At 33.7% G+C, this 8,741-nt stretch overlaps 1 protein-coding gene across 3 annotated transcripts in view; it reads left to right on the top strand.

The window, feature by feature from the left end:
* Window positions 1–8,741, top strand: part of TMEM117 (transmembrane protein 117) — a 393,255-nt gene that overhangs the window by 218,611 nt on the left and 165,903 nt on the right. The gene's annotated exons all lie outside the window — the stretch shown is intronic.

Below are 8,741 nucleotides of genomic sequence, written 5' to 3' on the forward strand. Positions count from 1 at the left end.
AAAGTCAACTTGAATCTCCTTAAGACAAACAGTCTTTGGAGAGAGCCAGCATAAACATTGAAAATGCTTGCAGTTCAGTAGCAAGTTCGCAATCTTTATGGGGGCGAATTACACAAGACTGGTCTGTTTCTAAGTGGACAAATCAAATTTTCTAAAATAAGCATGTTTTACTACTTAAGTGGCCATGCTGCTACCCGCCTTGCAGTTAAAAGATTATATTTATTAGACCTCTAGCCATACTCTGATGTTCACACAAATTTAAGCATTCTGCAAAATCTTCTTTCTTATCGAATAAATAAGAGCAATTTCAGCACAGAATTATCTAATTACTCTCTTTGAAATTAGCCTCCCTACCTGAATTTACAAGGCTTCCTATCAAATTGAGAAATAACTTAAAAAAATATAACCAGAGTGTGTCAAAATTTTAAGCCTTTAATTTTTGGTTCCATACTAGTATTTGTATCTAGCCCACTATACTCGCTTCATAAATGTTTGTTGACTGAACACTCTCCTTATAAAGGTTGCCACATCTCTTGCAGGCTTTTCACATCTTCTACTTGACTTTCCTGGAAGTTTAGGATCCATACAGTAGGATAGCTCCTAGAGTATTTGTTTCTGAATATTTTTATCTGAAATTACATTCAGTAAAATGTACTTCATTGTGCTAGAGATTAATTTGTTGTATACCATAGTGAATATCTCTATAGGTAGTTCTACTGTCCTTGAGCATAACAATACGGAATGCACTGTAGCCCTGTTAGATGTATAGAATTTGTCATATTAAATCCTCACCCCCCCCAAATGATAAAATTTTTCGAATGCCTAGGCACACTCCTCTTGCTTCAGTATTATTGTACAGTGTACAAAATATATATCAACTGTGGAATCAGATTATTGGAGTTCTGGTTTCAACTTGGCCACTTTCCAGTCTTTAGCAAATTATGTAGCCCTGTTGAGTCTTAATTTCTTATCTAGAAAAATAAAGAAAATGAACCTAATAGTTTTGAGGTTTGCATTACATACACAGGTCATAGTACATATAATATTAGCATGTAGTTCGGTGCCTAGCACAATCAGAGCTAAAAGAAAAATTACTCTCATCTTGAAAGCTCCAAACTCTCCTTGTTTTCCTAGGTTCCTATATTCAGTTAGACCAAGTATAAAAATCCTTAATCTGCAGGATTAATGGCTGCCTTGGAGAACCTATTGCTGTGACTATTTTTCCCCCCAAAATATTTTATTTGTATAAGAAGCATATGGGTGTTATTAAAGCAGTGGAAAATAAAAAAGGAAGAAAAAATTCACTTATATTCCTACACTGTGAGAAAACCGTGGCTAACGTTTGATTTTTCTTTTAAAAATTTTATACATTTGTACATTATTATTATATTTTAATGTTATATGCTGAATTACATCATTTAGCATAATAATATGAACATTTACTCATTGTTATTAAAGTCTTTTCAATGACCACATCATAATTCTGTGTGATCACAACTTAGTTCAATTAACTGTTCTTTCATTGTTCAGGCTCTTTCTAGTGTTGTGCTATTCTAAATAAGCATGCATATTGTGCATGAAGCTTTTTCAAATTTTTCATGCTATTTTCTTGATAAAAATTCCCCAAATTAGAACCTTTCAACCAAAAAAAAGTACTTAAATTTTTTTATTCTAAAATATACATAACATAAAATTTGAGTTTTAATCCCTTTTAAATGTCAGTTGAGTTGCATTAGTCATTTACATTCTTTTGGAAACATCACCAACATTAGTCTATACAATTTTTTCATCTTTCCAAACTGAAACTCTGTACCCATTAAATAACAAATCTCTATTCGCTCCTTCCCCAGATCCTGGCAAACACCATTCTACTTTCTGTCTCTGTAAATTTGACTACTCTACGCAGTTCATATAGTAGAATCATACAACAATACAGTCTTTGTGACTGGCTTATTTCACTAAGCATAATGTTCTCAATGTACATTTGTGCTATAACATTTACAAGAACTTCTTTTTATAAGGTTGAATAATATTCCATTGTATATATATATACACACTACATTTTGTTTATCTATTCATCCACTGTTGGGTATCTAGGTTGTTTCTACCTCTTGGCTGTTGTGAATGATGAAGCTATAAATGTTGGTGTACAAATATCAATTTGAGTCCCCGCTTTCAATTCCTTCCCCAGAAGTAAAATCGTTGGATCATACGGTAGTTCCATGTTTAAGTTTTTGAGGAACTGCCATACTGTTTTCTATAGTGGTGGTACCATTTTACATTTCCACCAGCAATGCACAAGGGCTCCGTTCTTGCCAATGCTTATTTTCTATTTTTTAAAAAGTATAGTCATCCTCTTGAATGCGAAGTGATATTTCATTGTTGTTATTTACATTCCCTAATATATATCTTCTTTAAAGGAATATGTATTTAAGTCCTTTGAGCATTGTTAATCAGGTTGTTTTCTGTTGTTGATTTGTAGGAGTTCTTTATATATTCTGGATATTAACCATTTATCAGATATATGGTTTATAAATATTTTCTCCCATTCCATGGGTTGTCTTTCATTGTTGATAATGTATCGTGATGCACCAAATTTTTAATTTTGATGACCTCCAGTTTAACTACTTGTTTTGTTGCCTGAGCTGTAAGTGTCATATCCAAGAAATCGTTGGCAGTGTCATGAAGCTTTCCCCCTACATTTTCCTCTAAAAGTTTTATAGTTTTAGCTCTTATATGATTAGCTCTTTAACCCACTCTGAGATAACTTTTGTATATCGTGTAAGATAAGGGTCCAGCTTCATTCTTTTGCATGTGGATATTTAGTTTTACCAGCACCATTTGTTGAAAAAACTGTCCCTACCCTACTGTGTGGTCTTGGCACCTTTGTAGATAATCATTTGATGCGAGGTTTATTTCTAGACATTCCTAGTCTAGTCTAGTCTATATGTTTCTCTTTATTTGATCTACATGCCAGCACCACACTATTTTAATTATTGTAGTATTGTAGTAATTTTTTGAAATCAGAAAGTATGAAGTCTGATTTATTCCAAGTTCTGCTTCTTAGCAATAGTATTTAATTTCATAATAAAAATTTTATTTTCATTCAGTGGGCCTACTTATCACCTTCTCCACAGGCTATCTCTGATTACCCTATTTAACTTAGACTCTCTCCAACTCTATTATTCTCTATTTTGCAAACTGAACACCATAATAGAGAATATCAGGGGACAGTAACTTAGAGGGGATGGTCAGAGGCAGTCTCTTGAGACAATAACATTTTTGTTGAGAGCAGAAGTATGAGAAGGAGCCAAGCAGAGAGAGAGTAGAGGGAAGAGTGTTCTAGGCACTGGGAATAGTGTGTGCGAAGCCCTGAGACAGCTAAAAGATTGGTGTATTCAGGGAACCCAAGGAAGACCAGTGTGGAAGGGATATAGTGGGCATGGCAGAGATGCGTAAAAGAAGCTGGTAGCTGGCAGTGGTAGCATCAGGCCACTATTAATTTCCTAAGACTGCCATGACAATATACCACAAAATAGGAGGCTTAAAAGAAGAGAAATTTATTCTCTCACAGTTTTGAAGTCTAGGTGTTGGCAGCACTATGCTCCCTTTTTAGCCTCTGGGGAGGATCCTTTCTTGCCTCTTCCTAGCTTCTGGTAGCTCCAGGCATTCTTTCGCTTGTGGTAACATAATTTCCCTCTCAGCCTCCATCTTCACATGGCTGACTTTTCTCTGTGTGTCTCTTTATCTTCAGATGGCAGTTCTCTTGTGTCTCTCTCTTCTTCTTATAAGGACACCAGTCATATTAGATTAAGGGTCCACTCTATTCCAGTAAGACGTTTTAACTAATTATATCTGTAAAGACCCTGTTTCCAAGTAATGTTATGTTCTAAGATACTGGGGGAGAAGACTTCAACATATATTTTGGAAGGACATAATTAAACCCATAACACTGCCTCTACTTTTTTTTTTTTTTCTTTTACACATGTATCTATGTGGTAGGATTTTTTTTTTTTGTAATTTTCAGAATCTTTCTTGTTCTCAAATTCTCTCTTTTCAAAGTAGCTTTTTCCTGTTTTATCAATATAACAATTTCATATTTTGCTGAAGATATAGATTAGGATTGGTTTTACAATGGATTTTTTTAATTAGGTGGCCATTTGCCTTGATATCTAGTTTGGTTGCCTTCTTTTGAGTTAAAATGTATATTTTTCCATACATTTCGGAGATGTGTGTAATTTCATAAATTGCTTGACATTTATCCCCTGATAACTTGGAACATTAGAATTTTTCTTGTTATTACCTATAAGTTCTTGATATGGACAACAGATTAATGTTTCATCTGTCATATTTTCTGCACAAAACATCCTAGTTTTGGGGGGTGGGAACCTTTAAATATTTATTTTCATAAAATTTTACATAATTTTTTTTGTCTTTAGCATTGAAATTTCTTTCATAAATTTTGAGCATGGAAAGTCTTCCTTTATCAAAAGATCAGATAACTGTCCTCCCCATATTTTCTTCTCGTTATCTATGAGTAAATTATATTTAAATATCTTTAATGCTTATTTTTCCTAACTATTAAAATGATGCATTTCAAATTTATTTCTAAATGTAAAAGAAATGGTTAATGTTTTAAAAAAATTCAGAAAAACTCAATGAAAAAACAATTCTCCATACATCTGTGACTCACAGGTAACTGCCTTTAACATTTGGCTTATTTTTTTCAGGCTTTTCTCCATGCAAATATTCTAGCCATATTAATGTAACTCTCTGTTTAGAATTTTCAGAGCGAATTTTCTTGACATTATTATCCCAGCATGTTATTGAATATACTTTGTAAATATTTTTAAAGGTTGCCAAATGTACCATCATGTGTATATACTTTAATAAAGGAGTCAGAGAGAACTATAGCCCATGGGCCAAGTCTAGCCTACTATTGGTTTTTGTAAAGAAAGTTTTATTAGAACACAGTCACACTTGTTTGTTTACATTTTACGTATAGCTACTTTTATGATACAACAGCAGAGTTGAGAAGTTGTGACAGGAACTGTATAGACCAAAGATCTTAAAATATTTGCTGTCTCCCCTTAACAGAAAAAGTTTGCCAACCTCTGTTCTTATACACTTAACTATTCCTTAAATTTTGTACTTTAACTAGATTACTTTTTTTTTTTGCTTTAATATATAACTGGGAATGAAATTTTTGCCTATTTTTTCTTTATCTTGGATTTTCTTAGCCCAGAATTTTGAATATCCTAATATAGTCATTCATTCATTCATTCATTCATTCAACAAAAAATGTATTAAATACCTATTTTATAACTAGTACTGAGTTCGTTTCTTGGAGGACACTTTCAAACAAGATACATATGATTCTTACCTTCATAGAGTTTACAATTTAGAAGAGAAAACAAATATATTAAAACATGTTGAGGATTTTGATGAACTTTTTGATAAACATTGTACAAAACTTATTTAAAAAGATTATCACACATCTGAAAATCCTGGCTTAAACTGGAGCAATAAAGTAAGGCCTCTGAAAACATGTCGTCGCCTGAAGAATGAAAGTCCATCAGCAGGTTAAAAAGCGGTGTTGGCAGCAGAGCACAGAGTCTTGGGGAGAAGGCACAGGATGTTCGAAGATCCAAAGAGAAAGATTTGGAGTACAAGGACCTTGAAGTCACATGATTTTGGCCGAAGCAGCAGGCGTGAGGGGTAGATACATTTGGAGAGATTGAAGGACCGGGTTTTAAAATATTTTTAAAGACGTGGTAACTGTTCTCATTCTAAGAATATAAGAAACTACTGAAGCAGATTTGCATACAACTTTGGCTGGGAAATGGAGAATGTCTTAGAGAGGATGAGGAGTCAATGCAGAGATATCAGTTAGGAGTTCAGGGCAAAGAAGATTGAGCTTATACCAAGGTAGTTATGGTGAGACAGAGAGAAAGGAATGTATTAGAGAGTTATTTTGGAGGTTGGATTGGCAAGATTTTTGTGGTAACTAGTGTTGGAGTTGAGAATGGGGAGGAATCAAGGATGACTGCAGGTTTCTGGCTTGTAAAACTGGGTAGACTTTAATGTCATTCACTAAGCTAGGGAGCATTGGAGGAGGAGAAATTTATTGGGAGTGGGGATGGAGGTTAGGATGTTGAGTTTGAGATGGCTAGAAGATGCCTAGATGTAAATGTCAGAAAACAGTTGAGATAGACCAGCCCAGACCTGCGGGCCTGTAACAGGTGAGAGTACAGTGTTGGAGGTACATATTCAGACATCTGTGGCCAACAGATGCTTATGGACATCATGAGAGTTGGTGAGCCTACCTGAGTATAGAGTGTAGGGTGAGCTGAACATGATGGCCTTGGATAAAGGCTCAAGGAATGCTACTATTTTTTGTTGGATAAAGGAAGTAGGGCTGGAAAAGGTAGATTAATAAAGACTGACAATACAATTAGGAATAAATTAAAAGAATGGTATCATAAATCAAAGGAAAGAATTTTAAAAAGACGGACTAGCCAACAGTGACAAATGCTGCTGAGAAGTCATATAAGCAAAGTACTGGAAAAGAGATTGTTGATTTGGTTGAAACAGATGGTCTTTAGTGACATGTATAACGTTTGTACAGTAGAGTTATGATATAGAAATGATTTGGAGATAGTTGGATTAAGTAGGAGGTGAAGATATGGAACAGCAAGTGTTCATGATTATTTAAGAAGTTTATGAAAGAAGAGAGATAAGCTAGAAGCCCAAGGAAGAGATGGGGCTAAAGAAGGTTTTTTGTTTGTTTGATTTTTTTTTTTAAGAAAGAGAAAGCTTAATCTCATACATATTTCAAAATTTCTTCTCAAACATTACTAATTTTTGCTTCTATCATTGGTATATGAAAGTGCTTGCATCAATTAAGGCTAACTAGAAAAAAAATATTATTATTTGTAGTAGAATTTAATCTCTGCAGGGATGTTTTTATTTTTTATTTCTCCTTTTTTCTTTGCTATCTACTCTCAGCATCTGGAATAGTGCTTGGTACATAGTAGGTGATAATAAATATCCATGGAATGAATAAATAAATGAATGACTGATACATATTTATTAAGATGTATAAATGCTATCTCATTATTGCTTTAGTGTGGATGTCTTTTATTTTTTTTTACTAGTAATCTCATGCCTAGAGATCCCTATTAAACTATGAAATTTTCAATAGGAAGATAATGATTTGTTAATCTATCATCTTTTAGAGTTTAGCACTTACTAGGTTCTCAAATGTATTTGTGCAGAATGACTAATTTTCTGCCTTACATATGGGAGAAAGGAAGAGAATTCAAGTAATTTAACCTAGACTCCAAGGGACATTAGGCAGAGAGCTTGTTTTCAGCTCTTAAACTTTAGTTTAAGAAGTATTTTTCCTTTTAAAATAATCCTGTAAGGGGATTAAAATCTGGTGGTATTCACTTGACTATGGCCAGTTCATTCTCAGCATTATGATGTGCCTCCAGTACTGTGGAGTGCCAGCTGATGATAAAGAGAATGCTATGTAATGGTGTCAAGATAATTAAAATGCTGTCCTCGAAGAATTTTATAAAACACAGGAAGAGAGTGACAAGGTAGGATATAAAAAATAGCAACTGAGGACAGTACTGTATCATAGAGGATTAGCTCAGGAAGGAAAGGAACAAAGTTATATGTGACTTGTAAAATACCTAAGGCAGTCACGTTCTTCATGTTGACAAACCATTATCCTAGCTGCATTTCTCAAATTAACAAAAATCAAGCTACAAAGCATTAAAGAGATACAAGTAGCATCTCCAGCAAATAGCCCAGAACTATTTCTTACTGGTTTCTTGAGGGGTATTCTATTTACAATGCAGTACAGATTATTTCAGGGAAAATATTGCTTTAGAACAGAAAGACATATGATTGTTTTGGGCTAAGTGGTCAAGTATCTACATCTGCAAGCTTTGCTAGATTAAAAAAAAAAAAAAAAGCCGGGCAAATATTATTGAATATCCGTCTTCCTTTTCTTCTTTACACAAAAGATTTTCTGTTATAGCTCATTTAAGCCTCAGTATAAAATGAACAGTTTCTTTGCAGGAAAAAACAACCTACTCTTTTTGCAAACATAATCACAAACCTGAATTGTAATTGAAATATTTATTTATTTATAGCTTATTTGTGTTCTACATTTGCCTGTGGCCAGGCCTCCGCAGGTAGAGAGTGAAGCGAATCGTTTCACACTTAATTAATGGTGATGAACTGGGTATACTCAGGTTGAAACACCTCACATTTCTTCCTTTCTTAGATCTTTGCCTCACCCAATAAATACGCTGTACCTCAGGAGAATTATTAATAATTCAATCTTCGCAACCTATATAGTGAAGACTGATTAAAATATATAGTTACAAATCATTCATTTAATTATAGTTTCTCAGTTTTCAAAGAGAATGTAATGATTATCTTATTAATTTCAATGATCGTTTGATTGTTCTCTATAACTTTGCCAGTAAATTGTCTAGAATGGGCTTGGATGCTTCCAGTGATGGAAATTTCATTACCTTATAAGAAAGCCTATTCTAGTTCTTGACAAGTCTGATCATTTGAAAGTTTTTTCTTATAGTGACTTGAAATCACTTCTCTTGAGCTTATATTTTTTGATTGTTGTTCCAACTGTTGCAGCCATATCAAAACTTTCTCCTCCATAAGACAAGCTATTATATATTTAAAGATGCATAACATAATTCACC

This window comes from Pteropus vampyrus, unplaced genomic scaffold (genome assembly GCF_000151845.1).
Source record: "Pteropus vampyrus isolate Shadow unplaced genomic scaffold, Pvam_2.0 Scaffold140, whole genome shotgun sequence".
Taxonomy (NCBI): domain Eukaryota; kingdom Metazoa; phylum Chordata; class Mammalia; order Chiroptera; family Pteropodidae; genus Pteropus; species Pteropus vampyrus.